The sequence below is a fragment of the Oryzias latipes genome, chromosome 20 (assembly GCF_053564925.1).
Source record: "Oryzias latipes strain Hd-rR chromosome 20, Olatipes_Hd-rR_3.1".
Lineage (NCBI taxonomy): Eukaryota > Metazoa > Chordata > Actinopteri > Beloniformes > Adrianichthyidae > Oryzias > Oryzias latipes.
Window position 1 is genome coordinate 2,984,119 of NC_136256.1, and position 16,086 is coordinate 3,000,204.

Sequence of the window (16,086 nt, forward strand, 5' to 3'; positions counted from 1 at the left end):
ATAGTCAGTTTTTTGTAAAAAAAAAAGGGATTTAAACAGCAAAAATTACAAGAATTAAAGCCGTTGTATGGCCCCCGCCCCCGTCGCTCGCCTCTAGGCACCACCGCCGTGGTATCGCTGCCCACCTCTATGCAGTGCCACCGCCCAACTTTTATCAAAGCTAGTAAAAGCTGCATATACTAATTATGCTAACTATGATAATTATGTTAATGTGGCTAAAGATGCTAACATTGCGATCAACTGACTCAGATAATCACATTGCTTAAGATGCTAAACATGCTAAGAATGCTAGTTTTGCTATTTTGGCTAAAATGGTCTAGCATTGCGATCAGCATCATCAACTGACTCAGAAAAACACATTGCTCCATTGGTATAAGCTGCATGTGATGAGTTGATAGAATATCCACTTTTTTCAAAATGGTGGCTTTTCTGTTCATTTTATCTCCATAGCAACCATTTTATGTTTTGGTCGACTGGGGTAAACGAAGAGATCGACGTCAGTTTCAGACAAATCGGAAAAGTAAACTTCTGGTTTAAGGTTTAGATTATGGCTTCACCGTCACTTTGTGTGCTTGGTGACATGAGTGCCATCGATATAGAAGAAGGATTAGTATCTATCATTTTCGTAACTCTTTGTATTGCTAAAAAAACTATTTTAATAAATTGGAAAAACAAGAAAAATATAAATATAAGTCGGGACAACCCTCTTGGGGCCCATGGTCGCTCTGGGGTCATCTCTGGGGGGTCATCCGCTTAACTAGCTTCCGTCTGGGGTGGGGTGGGGTGGGGGGCTTGTCGGCCCTGTCCTGTGGGGGGGCGTTCTGGGGGGGAGGGGGAGCCCACTATTGGTAAGGGACCTTGGGGTGTTGACGGGTTGGGGTCTCCGCTGAGGCAATGGGCGGTTGCCCCGGCCGGTTGGCTGCCTCGGTCCAGTCGAGGCCTGACCAGAGCTCTTCTAGGGCCGGCGCTTGGGGGTGGGGGCCTGGGCTTGCTCCGGGGGGCCTGCGCTTTCTGTCTTCTCTCTCTCTGTGTGGGGTGGGTGGTGCTGGGCCGGGGGTGTCGGCGCCTCCAGGGATGGGGCCCCTGGTCTGGGGGGCCGGGCCCCTATGCTGGGGGGGGGGGGGGGGGGGGGGGACGGCTGTTTGACCACCGGGGGACAGTCTACCAGCTGTCCCCAACTTACCCCCTTCCTCATATTACCTCATATTAGGGTGAGGGGGTGGGGGGCTTAGCCTGCTATAATCCTTGGGGGGGGGGGGGGGCTACTTGGTAGTGGTCCCCCCCTCTCATGGTTGCTGTATGGAGTAGGCCCCCCCTCTTTCGGTTTTATTTGCACCTTAGACATGTAGGATCCTTGGTAGGGGGGGTGCTTGGACATCACTGCCAGCAAGCAGCAGATGTCCTCCCAGGACCCTACCCGCCAATTTTAACCGCACCTTAGACATTTAGGGCCCCTTGGTGGGGAGGGTGAGGGGACATCACTGTGAATAATGAGGAGATGTCCCCTCAGTGCCCAACCCGCCAATTTTAACTGCACCCCCATTAGTACACACACCCCTCCCCCCTCAAAATATACATTCCAACATAAACACACGCACACACAGACCCTCTCAAACACACAAACACGCACACACATTGGCAAGGAAGGTGGGACCTAGGACCATCTGTCCCCTACCCCTTCCCTGGTGGGGGGTACGGGGTCCTTGGCAACGGCGGCCGTGTCCCCTGGGTGTCGGTTTCCTGGGCCCGGCGGTGCTCTTTCTGCGCGGGGGGGGGTTCACATCACACCTGAGCCGGGGGTGTCCGTGTCCCTGGGGGGTGGGTTCGGGTCCTTGCCCCTGGGTGCTGGGCCCCGCCAAGTCTCCGACTGTGGCCGAGCCTGGTCGGGCCAAGTTAACAACACCCCTAGTGGGCTCCCTTTCTCCCCTTTCTCCCCGCTCTCCCCTCCTGGGCGGGGGTGGCTGGCCCCTGCCTTGCTCCTCCCTGGACCAACCGTGGGCCGGGTGGGTGGCTGCCTGGTGTGTGGGGCGGGTCTCCCTTGGGGGGTCCTGGCTCGTACTTGGGGTTGGGGCGGGGGGATGCCCGGAACTCCTGGGGGGTGGTGGGCTGCTCGTCTGCGGCTGTGGGCGCCCTTCTCGGGTGGGGCCCTGCGTTGGGCTCTCCCGGCGCGGCGGGGCCTCCTGGTTGGGCTGGGACGGCGCTCCCTTTCCCTCCGTGCCTCCCTGCTCTCTGGCTCTGGGGGCCTCCCGGCGGTCCTGCTGGCCCTGGCCTGGGTGGCGGGCTGGGTCGCCCGGGGGGCGGTTGTTCCCTGCCTGCTGCCGTGTGGCGTTGGGGGTTCCGGCTACCGCTGCTGGTACGGCGGGGGTCTTGGTGTGGGGATGGCTGGGCACTCTCCTTCCTTCTTTTCACATTCCACCGTCCATTTTAGAAAAACATAAACACTCACCTGAGCACAGGTGTTAGCTCACCTTTGCACTAACAGTTTGTATGATTGAATGACTGAAATATTTCACACTAGTTAGTTTAAAGGCATAAGTATGCGTGTGTGAACACTATCTGTTTTGTGTACATGTTGACATGTGGACTTTTTTTTTTCTTTCAGCCAGCAGGTGTGTTGATAACATTTGAGTGTGTGTGTGGACAGGCCCCGCCCTCTTTGTACTACATTTGAACCTTACCGTAATGATAAACAACCAGTAAACCTGTTGCTTTATGCTGCTTCATGGTCTTATCCCCCCCTCCTATTATCACCCTCTTACCCCCCCCTCTCTCTAACATCCCTCTCTCTTCTTCCCTTCTTTCCTTTTCCGTCCGGTCCAACACTAAAGATTTTCAAACATGATTGAAATTAATAAAGTTTGGCCTCAATTACAAAAGGGGTTTATTCAGACATACCTTTGGTTTGTCTGAAGATTAATAACCCCTTTTGTTAAAGTAAAATATGTCCAACACAAGAGGCCGTCAGCTGTCATCTGCCTGCCCAGCTGTTGGACAGGATAAGTTAGAAAAAAAAAAGAAAAAAAAAGGAAAAGTAAACTTTTGGATGTCCTTAGCAACAGAGGTTTTTTGCAAACCACGCCCACAGTCCTTGTACGTCTATATGCAGTGTTTTTCAAAATCTTCAGTTCCAGCCATGGATGCATGCATTCAAATTTCACAGCATTCCATTGAAAAACATACGAGTTATAACAGTGTGCCACTTTTGCAAGGTCTCCCACGAAGACGAGTTTTTGATTGTATCTGGTACTACAGGTGCTTTTTTTTAAGATTCAAGATGGCGGCTTCTTCCTAAAGAAAAAGGTCAACGAAACTTCTTTGGTGCTTGCAGACTCAAGCTAACGGCATGTTTGTGCGTTTTGGTGAAAATCACATAAACCAAAGTGTCGTTTTCCCATATTGTCGAAAAAGTCTAAATGTTGAAAGAGTTCGCCACGAAAAGGCCACTAAGCCGTAGGTCGTGTGGCCGTCCAATGATAATTTCAAAACTTCCTTGGGATATCCCCAACACGTGTGTTTTGATTTCATAACTGTATTTTGAAATATTTATGGCCTGCAGCAGCAGTCACTGAATGCAAGGACCATATTGTATTTGCAGTTGGAAAGATTTTGGCGCCTTTCAGCGAAAATCTGACCCCCGACACATACTCGAACAGTCACCAAAATGTGAAAACAACTTGGATGAATTGCAAATGAATTTTCCACAAAATCAACATCACCCCCCTGAAGACGATGACATCACGGCGAGCGGTCACTTAAAAAAAATGAAAGGGCCGAAAATCGCATGTGGGGCCAAAAAAAAATTATTTCAAAATACAGTTACGAAACCAAAACACAAGTGTTGGGGATATCCCAAGAAAGTTTTGAAATCATCATTGGATGGCCAAACCACCTGTGGCTTGGTGGCCTTTTTGTGGTGAACCCTAAGAATTGGCAATTTCTGTGTTTGTCCACAATATTGGAAAACAAAACTTTTGTTTGAGCGATGTTCGTGAAATTGCAGACACTTGCTGCCAGCTCCACTCTACAAACACCAAAGAAGTGTCGTTGACCTTTGACCTTGGGAAAAGGCCGCCATCTTGCATTTTGAAAAAAAAGCACCTTTAGCGCCAGATACAAACAAAAACTCGTCCTAGGTATTTTTAGTGATCGTATTGTAATTTCTTAGGCATCCATAGCAAGGTACTGTGGACAAAATGTTGGAATTAGAAGTTGTAGATTTTACATGGCATGATCACGGCGAATTCGCATCCAATGCGATCTTAGCTAGCTCGCACAGTTCTTATTGGAATGTTGTGAAAATGAAATACACGATTGCCTGGCCCACGCTGAAAAAAACACATTATGCGATCGATAAAGGAGTGTAAGCAAAAAACCGTCGCAAAAAATCTTCTGACTTGGCAAAAACAAAAAAATTCTGAATATTTTTGGGGGGAATTGACTAGCGAAACCAATATATCCTTGTTGGCGATATCCAGAGGAAGTTTTGAAAACATAACGGGATGGCGAAATGACCCACGGTTTGGCCGCCATTCTGTGCCCAAATCTGCAATATCATAATTTTCAAGTTTTTCTACAACATAGGAAAATAATTTTTTTTCAAACAATTTTCACGAAATTTGAGAAATGTACCACTAGCTCAAGTCTATAACTACCTCTTGAGTTTCGTTGACCTTTGACCTCGGATGAAGGGCGCCATCTTGAATTAAAAAAAAAAAAAGCACCTTTAGCACCAGATAGAAACGAAAACTCGTCTTTAGAATTTTCATCGATCGTCTCGAAACTTTTCGGGCATCCACGGCAAGCTATCCATCCATCAATCTATCTTCCTCCGCTTATCCGGGACCGGGTCGCGGGGGTAGCAGTCTAAGCAAAGATGTCCAGTCTTCCCTCCCCCTGGACATTTCCTCCAGCTCCTCTAGGGGGACCCGAGGCGTTCCCAGGCCAGCCGACAGACATAGTCTCTCCAACGTGTCCTGGGTCTTCCCTGGGGCCTCCGCCCAGTGGGACATGCCAGGAACACCTGTCCAGGGAGGCGTCCAGGAGGCATCCGGACTAGATGCCCGAACCACCTTAACTAGCTCCTTTCGATGTGGAGGAGAAGGGGTTCTACTCTGAGCTTTCCGCGGGTGAACGAGCTCCTACCCCTATCTCTCAGGGAGCGCCCTGCCACCCTACGGAGGAAGCTCATTTCAGCCGCTTGTATTCTGGACCTGGCTCTTTGGGTTATGATCCAGAGCTCGTGAAGATAGGTGAGTATTGGAACAAAGATAAACCGGTAAATTGAGAGCTTTGCTTTTTGGCTCAGCTCTCTCTTCACCACAACGGACCAATACAGCGACCGCATAACTACGGACGCTGCTCCGATCCGCCTGTCTTCCCTCACTCGTGAACAAGACCCCAAGATATTTAAACTCCTCCACCTGGGGCAGGGACGCTCCAACCAACCGAGAGATGACAAACTACCTTTCTCCAGTCGAGAACCATGGCCTCTGATTTAGCGGTGGTGACCCTCATCCCAGTTATAAACCGCCCAAAAGCACACTGGAGGTCCCGGCTCAATGAAGCCAACAGGACAACATCCTCCGCAAAAAGCCCAGAGGAAATCCTGTGGTCCCCAAACCAGACCCCCTCTGGCCCCTGGCTGCGCCTAGAATATCTGTCTATAAAAACTATGAACAGAACCGATGATAAAGGGCAGCCTTTCCCGAGTCCAACGTGCACCGGGTAAAAGTCTGACATGCTACCGTCTATGCGAACCAAGCGCTTACTATGGTCATACAGTGACCGGACAGCCCTCAATAAAGCTCCCCAGACTCCATACTCCCAGAGCACCCTCCACAGGAAACCACGGGGGACGCGGTCGAACACCTTCTCCAAATCCACAAAATAAACCCACAAACCCTCCAGCACCCTAAAGAGGGTGTAGAACTGGTTCACTGTTCCACGACCAGGACAGAAACCGCACTGAGGTTCGACTATCAGACGGACTCTTCTCTCCAGTACCCTGGCATGGACTTTACCAGGGAAGCTGAACGGCAAGCTACTCTGGAACAAATATAGCAATTAGAATTTGTAGATTGTCAATGGCGTGGCGACCTAGCAAATGTGGCACACTGTTATAACTCTTGTGTTTTCAATGGAATACTGTGAAAATTGAATGCATGCATCCATGGCTGGAACTGAAGATTTTGAAATGAAAAGCACTGGATATGGACATATAAAGAATGTGGCCGTGGTTAGCAAAAAACCTCTGTTGCTAAGGACATCCAAAAGTTTACTTTTTCCGATTTGTCTGAAACTGACGTCGATCTGTTCGTTATCCCCAGGCAACCAAAACATAAAATGGTTGCTGAGGAGATCAAATCAACAGAAAAGAAGCCATTTTTAAAAGGGTGGATTTTCTATCAACTTATCACATGTAGCTTATACCAATGGAGCAATGTGTTTTTCTGAGTCAGTTGAAGATGTTGATCACAATGTTAGCAATTTCAGCACCTTAGCACAACTAGCATAGTTAGCATATGCAGCTTCTACTAGCCTTCATCAAAGGTGGGCAGTGAATGCGCCGGTGCTGCGTAACAGTGGGCAGCGAGGGCGGGGGGGTGGTGGGCATGGAAGGCCTGCAGGCCATACAACGCCGCTCGCAGCTTTAATTTATCTTTGGCCCCATGAGCGATTTTCGGCCCATTCATTTTTTTTGCAGGATCGCTCGCCATGATTTCATCGTCTTTGGAGGGGGTGACGTTCACTTTGTCGAAAATTCATTTTCGATTTATCCTAGGTGTGTGCACATTTTGGTGACTCTTCAAGTATGTGGCGGGGTCAAATTCTCGCTGAAAGGCGCAGAAATCTTTCCAACTGCTAAAACAATATGGTCCTTGCAGTCAGCGACTGCTGCTGCGGGCCATAATAAGATATGAGTAATAGCAGTGTGTCACTTTTGAGAGCTCGCCACGTGGACGCCGTTCAAAATCTACAACTTCTAATTGTTTTTCCCATGTTGTAGAAAAACTACCTTGTGCCCAGAACCATGCCCGCCCAAGGTGTTCCCGCTTTCTCAACCTGAGTCTGAATCTACATCAGAAAGGAGGGAGAAAAGGTGTTCATCCGACCGTCAATATCATCAGCCTCTGCCGGAATTTTACTTTGTCAAAAAGAAAGAAGATGGTCTGAAGTCGTGTATTGACTCCCGCAGTCTTAACGGTGTGACTGTGAAGTATTGTTATCCATTGGCTCTGGTTCCTGCAGCTCTGAAGCAGCTGTGGAGCAGCTTTGCACGGCTCGCTTCTTTACAAAGCTGGATTTGAGGAGTGCCTACAACCTCATTCGCAGACAAGCAGAGGATGAATGGAAGACCGCGTTTTCAACCACCTCAGTACATTATGAGTATCTGGCCAAGCCCTTTGGTCTCTGTAACGCCCCCTCTGTGTTCCAGGGGTTTGACAATGATGTCTTCCAGGACATGCTGTACAATTCATTGTCATCTACACTGATGACATCCTGGTTTACTCGGACACGTTGGAGGAGCATGTGGCGCATGTTTGCAGATGTTACAGCGGCTGATTCAGCATAACCTTTATGCTAAGAGAGAGAAATGTGAGATTCATACAACATCCATTTCTTTTCTGGGTTATGTGATCTGTGCATGGGGCATGGCGATGGACCAGCTTTAGCATAGTGGCGGTTCCTCTCAGCTCCCTGCTAAAAGGTGCTCCCAAACGCAAGTTCTGGCAGCCACAGAGGCATTCCAGATGCTGAAACAGCACTTTACCCAGGCGCCTATCCTCCATCACCCGGACCCAGCCATGCAGTTCATCATGCAGGTAGATGCCTCTAGCACAGGGCTAGGAGCTGTACTCTCTCAACGCCATGGTCAGCCAGCCAAGGTGTTCCCGTGCGACTACTTCTCCCCGGCAGCTTACCCCTTGTGCTATCTTAGATGACCCCACCCTTACACTGACGTGTTCTCCCTACCATGATAAAGGTGGATAAAGGTGGAAAGATTTCATGTAATCCATGGACACCAGTGAAGATCACAAATCATTGAAGAAAAAAGGTTCAGCGCACTGTCTAGTGGGTCTAGATGACCCAATTCCCAATGTTAAAGTGCCTAGGATGGCACAAGGGTTACAGCCGGCCTCCTGCATCCACTGCCCATACCGCAATCCACACATTGTAGTGGATTCTGTCACAGATCTACCCGGTTAGCTACTGACTGTAAAGACTGATGCCTCATGGGAGCAGCCCCTCCTTCTGTGTCAGAACAAAAATATTAGAACGATACAGGCTTTTAAAATAGTCTCCAAAGACCGGAAAAGTTTACACAAATGTGGCAGGCTGTTTGTGAGAAAATACGTCTCAGGGAGGTTTTGAAAGTCGGTAAATAAACAGAGAAAGTCACAGAGTTTAGAGGATTGGACTGAAAAGACAACAGCAAACAATGAGAGTCACTGTAACACTCGACCTTCTTTTCTATCAAACAGATTGGTAACGGATAGAAATGTTTTCAACAATGCTCACATTGATAGATTAAATTTGTAGTGAAAAGGTGAGTTCAGATCAGCGACATGCGGTCAGGTGAGGGAAGTGAGGCAGAGCTTCACCTGTCATAATTCTGATAAAATAGAAAAAGGTAAATGAGTAAATATTATTTTCCACTGATCTGTATGAGGGGCCGTATAAGACATTATTTATTCTGAACCATTCACATTCATACATTCTTGCTCTCACAGTCATATATACTCTCTTTCGCATACATATATTCTCTTACGCATCCATATATTCTCTCTCTCACATTCATACATTCTTGCTCTCACAGTCATATATACTCTCTTTCGCATACATATATTCTCTTACGCATCCATATATTCTCTCTCTCACATTCATACATTCTTGCTCTCACAGTCATATATACTCTCTTACGCATTCATATATTCTCACTTGCACATCCATATATTCTCTCTCTCGCATGCATATATATTACTTTACACATACATACATTCTCACTCTCATTGTCACTCTTAAAAAAGAATGTATGTATGTGAAAGACAAGTATATATGAACGTGTGAGGAAGAGTTTATATGTGTGTGTGAGAGAGGAGTATGCATGAAACGGAAGTTACTTTGCATGAAAAGGAAGGCACTTTGAATGAAAAGGAAGGCACTTTGAATGAAACGGAAGGCAGATGATTTCTCGTGCTCTGATTGGACGAGAGGCCGCCACCTCCCATTTTGAACAGACGCTAACATGAACCAATAAGAAGGCCATCGGAACCTTAAGAAATATTTTATCTTCACCTCAAGTGGTCACAAATCTGTCTGCATCTCTAGAGACACAAAGGAATGTCTCAAATACCAATAATGGTAATAGAAGTGCCACCGAAACAGAAAATCCGTATCCACCTTATTCCTAGCCCCCATGAGCCTTTGCGTGAATTATGGGCGACACTTCCTGTAGACGCTGGAACACGCATTTACATTAAAACAAATTCCTCTTGTTTTCGATCCATAACTACATATAAATGTGGGAAAACCAGCTGTCATTTCTTAAAAAAGGCAACGGTGAGGTGGAGATGAAATATGTGTTAAGGTTCCGATGGCTGCAGGACCCCCGTGGCTACTTCTTGCCGGTTCGTTTTTTTTTAAAAATAAACTTTATTAACAATATCTTGCACATACAAAATACCAAACACAAAACTCCACTTTGTGCAAAATACAATCTTCACGTTCGCCATGAGAATGAACAAAAAAACATAATGATAACCATGTAAAACAGGTTATGCAAAAAGAAAACAAAAATAATAAGGCAAAGGAATCTGTTAAAGTTTCAGGAGAGACCATGTTTCAACTGTTCTGACAGCTTTTTTGTTAGTGGAAGATTTAATACTGTTCACATACAAAACCATTTCTTTCTGAAAAACATAAAACACGGTTTTTTTGTTGGCATATTTACACTTGTGTATAAAGTATTTAGCCATAATTATAAGTAAATTAACTACATATATTTTTTCTGCATTAAGTCTTTCTTGTGTAAAATATCCAAAAATAATATGCTCGTAAAATAATCTATAATCTTCACATAGATGAGTTCTTATAAAATGTATCACATCTTTCCAAAATAGTTGAGTGAAAGAGCAAAACCAAAAAAGATGAGGCACAGTTTCTGGTGAGGAATGACAGAATGAACAGTTTATGTCCAGATCTTTTTTAAACTTAGTAAAGAAATGTTTCACTGGATAAAATTTGTGAAGAATTTTGAAAGAAATTTCTCTGATTTTATTGGTGATGAAATACTTTTGTGGCAGGGTCCAAACCTTTTCCCACTGAATTCTACATCCAAAGCTGTTCCAGTATGAGATAACATACGGTTTTGTGGCAATCTCATTTTGAAACAGAGAACAGATACTTTGATTATTCCTGCTAGCTGAAAAACATACCTTTCCACACCACAAGTCTGTTAATTTGGGATTTCTTGCTTGTTCATGTTAGCGTCTGCACTGTAATCCCTAGCGAGTTGACTGAACTTAAAAATTATTTTGTAACAGATTACGCAACAGTTAAGTTATATTATTAAAACTTTTAAGTTAACATTTATTAAAATTCATATTGTCAGTTGGCTTACATTTGTATTATTTCATATAAAAAATATTAAGATTCCTCAACTTATAAAAGAGAGATTATTTACTTAAAGTTTTTAATATTTTCCAACTAAAAAACGCTTTAACTAACTATATTTTTATATTACTCAACTCATAAAATATGTAAAATTCACTCAAATGCTTTATAAATTCTCTAACTCATTAAATGTGTAGCATTGAAAATATTTAAAATTCTTCATCTTAAAATGTATTCTAAACAGAGATATTGATACTGCCCCACTACATTTTAAAGGCTAACATTGATAAAAACCAACAAACGTGAAGGCCACACAATAGTGATTGCTTAATACACTTTTTTTAATTGCTCTTTAAAAAAAAGCACAAATATCAAGAGGATGAAGAAACAATAAGTGCAATAAAACTGCATTATAAGAGTGCCACACAACATATTGACAAAAAGAGTTGGTTTTGTATTTTACGGCAGAAAAAGCAAATGATCACAACAAAACACATTAGTTACATAACACTTAAACCAACAAATATTCCATTCTGGAAGACTCACTCAACGAAACATTCTTCAGCGTCAATAAATGTCCTTTCAGTGGTTTGCTGTCCTCAAGGCTCAAGACAGCATTCTGAATAAATATGAAGGCAAGTTCAAGTTTTTTGGGGTGCTGTAGGTCCAGAGCATAGATGTCCCCGAAGAGTTAGAAGAGATTAGTCAGCCAGATCTGTGGGACCACTGACGGCAGCATCCGGAGCGTCACCACGACAACTGAGAAGATACCCACAGAAGTGTCTGTGAGGTCTGGTATTCTGGAAAATACAAAACAAAAAACACAGATGAGTTCAGACCCTCAAAGATATTCATCACACTAATGTACAAAACTGACATTCCTGCCATCTGTCAATAGGAATCTTTTCATGCTAACATTCTGTTAGCTTTTAATCAACTGGCTATGATGTTTTAAGGACCAACTCCAATTAAAATTGTGTTTTTAAAAAGTTCTTTAGCATTTTTCTGAAGGAGGACATTTATAAAATAATTTAAGACTAAAGCTTCATTTTTCTTTATTCAAATAATGATGGATCAGGAGCAGAAAAGGTAAACGAAAAGGTTCCCACTCCTTCCAATCAGGAGTCCCTGATGTTCGCCTTTCATCTTCCGTCTCAGTTTTAAAACCATTTAAAAATATCACTCAGTTTACAAACTACAAACAATTGCCCTATTTATTATGTCACTCAATAAAATCTCAATCAATATTAAAGGATTAGTGAAAACCATTGACAGGGAGTCGTGTGCACTTACTGTACAGGTCTTGAAGAAGTTGGAGGCATCTTCATGCAGATAAACAGGAAGTGCAAGGAGGACAAGTGCCCGTCTCATGTTCACGTCACGCTGGTCCTAAAAGAATAAAAAGAAATATCCATTACCTTTGAAGCAAATGCAGAGCAAACACTTCCAATATTTACTTAAGGAACTTTAAGAAATAATAAAATGATACCTTTTCTAGATGTCTATTTCTAGTAAGAGGACAATACAGTGTTTATGTCATGATCCACCTCAGGTCAAAGACCCAAAGTCATTTGAAGGCAAGTTACACCGTGGCTTCTTACAGCTGTTTACAAATGATTTGTTATCCGTTTTTGAATTATGCACATTAGAAATTCACCTGGAGGTCATAAATCCTAACCAAGCTGGCCAGTTCCTGTCTGTTTTGGTGGACTTGGTCTCAGAAAAGGGCAGCTTTAAGTTACACAAACATGTAAAAACTGCACAATTTCCTCTGACTGCATCTACTCTACATAAATCCATTTCAGATCTTGACAGATGAGTTTTCATGGTTTCAAATGATGGAATGGTGCTAATGCAACATCATTTTATTATTGTAATATACTGTCATAAAGACATGACAATATTCCAAAGTGTCTCCACATACATGGCAGTGGAAACACTTTGGAATATTGGCTATGTAGTACTGCAGTATTATATGTAGTACTGCATAGTGCCAAAGTAACAGAACACAACTTGCACCTCCATTCCATTGTGCCACCTTCAGCCTGCAATCTAAATATGTTTAGTTCAAATGTAAATAATTTCAGCTCTATTTAGACCTTTGGCTAGTTAAAATGTGCATAAATGTTTCCATGCTGCCGTATAAATCTAATAATGGTAATAGTTCAGGATGAATGTATTAAATAAGTATAAAACTCCCCCACTTGACGGCTCTTTTCTGGTGAAATGGTGACTTTCTGGTGAACTTTCTGAAGTTCAGTATCTGAAAAAGTCCAAAAGAGATTTTTCAATGTTAAAAAATGTTTCAATTATATTCTGATCAAAAAACATTTATTGCACTACACAACCTATTGCATTTTTTGTTTTTTTAAAATAGCTCTAGACAAATAACTGAGACAAGTTACCTCGCTGGCCTTGGCGTCTACCTGGAGGTGAAACACTGAACACTCTGTAGTTCGGTACCTGAACACAACACGAGCACGTTGATTAATTTATTTTTACAAAAACCTTTTTTATAACGGAGATCAGTGATTTATAAAAGCTTAAAGCTGCATTCAAAACCCAATGCTTCCATGTAGCAACCAGGCTTAAAACTGTTGGCGGTAGCTCCTCCCACACAACCGTTAGAGGCTTTGAGTGACATTTTTGGACAAATGTCCAGCAGCAAACTTTAGCCACAGACAGAGGCCTCCAACGCGAATTTCACACGCGGATCATGTTTAGTGTGATTGCAGCATAACAGATCATTTCTACCTCTGAAAAAAAAAAAACCTCATCACTGTCGTAACTTACGGGCAGAAATGCATTTTGGGTTTGGCTCGCCATACGTCTGCTATGACAAACTAATCATGTATACATTTCCACATTAATCTCTAAAACAATCATAACACACATATGTTTAAACAACAGTAAACCACATTTACGGTAGTATAAGAGCATTTTTAAAGCATTCATTCAAAATAAACCATGAACGATACTTACCAAATTAAATCAGGGCTGAAGACAAGACGGCACCATCAGCGATGAGGCGGATGGAAAAAAAACCCGAGGTTGGGGCGTCTTGAAGCGGGACGAAATCGCAACGCTTTGCAGAATAATAAAATGCTCGACTTTCAATTTCAAACGTCGCATACTCGCATTCGGCAAATCCAACATGGCCACCTGAGCTAACGTAGAGAAAACGAAAGACCCTCCCACCAGTACGTGATGACGTCATGACGCTACTTCACGGATCTTAAAATTTTTGAGTGCCAGATACAAATAAGCTTTAAAATATTTAGCACTGTTAAGTTAAATTTGAAAAAATCTTGATAGAGCTTAATACTTTATAGTTGAATCAACTACAAAATGACATTTAAGTTGTGTAACCTTAATAGTTATGAGCAGTGACGTGCAGTCAGGAGAGGCAGGTGAGGCTGTGCCTCACCTGTCATTATGGGAAGAAAAGAGAAAAAATAAATTCAATTATTATATTTAATCAGTAATTTGTGCTTTGCAGTCTTTTTCCATGTAAATGTACCATTTTTGGGTGTTTTTCTTTTCAAAATCGCTGAATTTCCGTATTTGCCGTTCAGATACTAAGAAGTGACGTGCGATGAGGCACCAGCCCGCTGAGCCTCACCTTGGATTGCGCAATACCTATGCAGTCAGATGGTACTGCTGTCTCTCTGTATGTCGGTTCAATCACTTGTACTATATGAGCTGAGTTTACATAATTTAGCAGATGTATTTGATGCACAGTGTTTGTTTTTATAAATAACTGTATGTGAGGGACGTGTTTCTTGTGATGAGCGCTAAACGCCGGCAAAAAAGCCGCTGGGTGAGGCCAGCAGTTCTCGTGCCTCATGTTAGGGGGCGCCGGTGAGCCCTGAGATTATGACATTAAAAAACAATAGAATAAGTGACAGCAAGCGGCAAGTCATTTTCTTCAGAAGGAGCGGCGTATGGACTTTATTTACAAGTAAAGGTAAGATGATAATAATGTTTGTGCTTTTTTCTATGCTGCAGTTTGTATATGAAAAAAAACATGTTGAAATGATATTTTAAACAAAACACGTCAACTGTTGTCAATCAAATGGTGAATAAGTTACTCAGTATGGTTCATATGTTTGTAAATCTGACTGATGACGTCAGTGCCTCACCAGCCATTAACCTCACCGCACGTCACTGGTTATGAGTCAGTACAAGTGATAGGGTTTAGAGTGTGTTCAAAATGGGAGGTGGCGGCCTCTCGTCCAATCAGAGCACGAGAAATCATCTGCCTTCCGTTTCATTCAAAGTGCCTTCCTTTTCATTCAAAGTGCCTTCCTTTTCATGCAAAGTAACTTCCGTTTCATGCATACTCCTCTCTCACACACACATATAAACTCTTCCTCACACGTTCATATATACTTGTCTTTCACATACATACATTCTTTTTTAAGAGTGACAATGAGAGTGAGAATGTATGTATGTGTAAAGTAATATATATGCATGCGAGAGAGAGAATATATGGATGTGCAAGTGAGAAAATATGAATGCGTAAGAGAATATATATGCATGCGAGAGAGAGAATATATGGATGTGCAAGTGAGAATATATGTATGCGAAAGAGAGTATATATGACTGTGAGAGCAAGAATGTATGAATGTGAGAGAGAGAATATATGGATGCGTAAGAGAATATATGTATGCGAAAGAGAGTATATATGACTGTGAGAGCAAGAATGTATGAATGTGAGAGAGAGAATATATGGATGCGTAAGAGAATATATGTATGCGAAAGAGAGTATATATGACTGTGAGAGCAAGAATGTATGAATGTGAATGGTTCAGAATAAATAATGTCTTATACGGCCCCTCATAGATCTGTGTTAAATATACATTTTCTGTCAAATTAACACGTTTTACACAGTTTCTGAGGTTAAAAATCGCCGAATTTGAGTGTTGTGCGATCACAGATGGAGCGGAAACTCCTGGTGAGGCTCTTAAGCGCTGACGGCAGGACTCAATGTTAACAAAGGCGTGCACTGAAAACTCCGCTGCAGGCCCACAGAAAAAGCTTCAGGTGAGGCAAGCCTCACCAGCAGGGGGCAGACGTGAGACGTGACAGCTGCTTTGTAGCTACACTCCTGCTTCAGAAACAGACCAAGGATGTCTTTCTCCACTGAGAGGGAGACACTCATATAAACTTAAGGAAAATAAGTAAGACTTTTCCAACAGATCATAGAGCTGTTTGTGGAGATGGATCGGAGAATGGACTCAAAAAGTAAGGCCAAACATGTTTTTCAATGTTTGTTTTTTAAAAATAACTTGGGAATAAGTGGAAAAAATGTAAGTAAAATCCTTTATTTATAATCATTTTCACAGACAATATTTGATAACTGATTAAAGCACTAGAATTTTTTTTTTTTAACTTGTTCTGTCCAACAGCTGAGCAAACAGATTAGAGCTGAAGGCTTTTTGTGTTGGACAGGTTTTACTATCACAAAAA

The 16,086-nt window shown here is 43.0% G+C and overlaps 1 long non-coding RNA gene across 1 annotated transcript; it reads right to left on the reverse strand.

The window, feature by feature from the left end:
* Positions 1 to 11,210: 11,210 nt before the first annotated feature.
* LOC144988433 (uncharacterized) lies at positions 11,211 to 13,231 on the reverse strand. Its single transcript, XR_013652356.1, has 4 exons — positions 13,020 to 13,231; positions 12,819 to 12,877; positions 11,908 to 12,003; positions 11,211 to 11,414 (listed from the first exon to the last, which is right to left on the reverse strand). It is a non-coding gene; the product is annotated as an uncharacterized LOC144988433 (long non-coding RNA).
* Between the last annotated feature and the right edge of the window lie 2,855 nt (positions 13,232 to 16,086).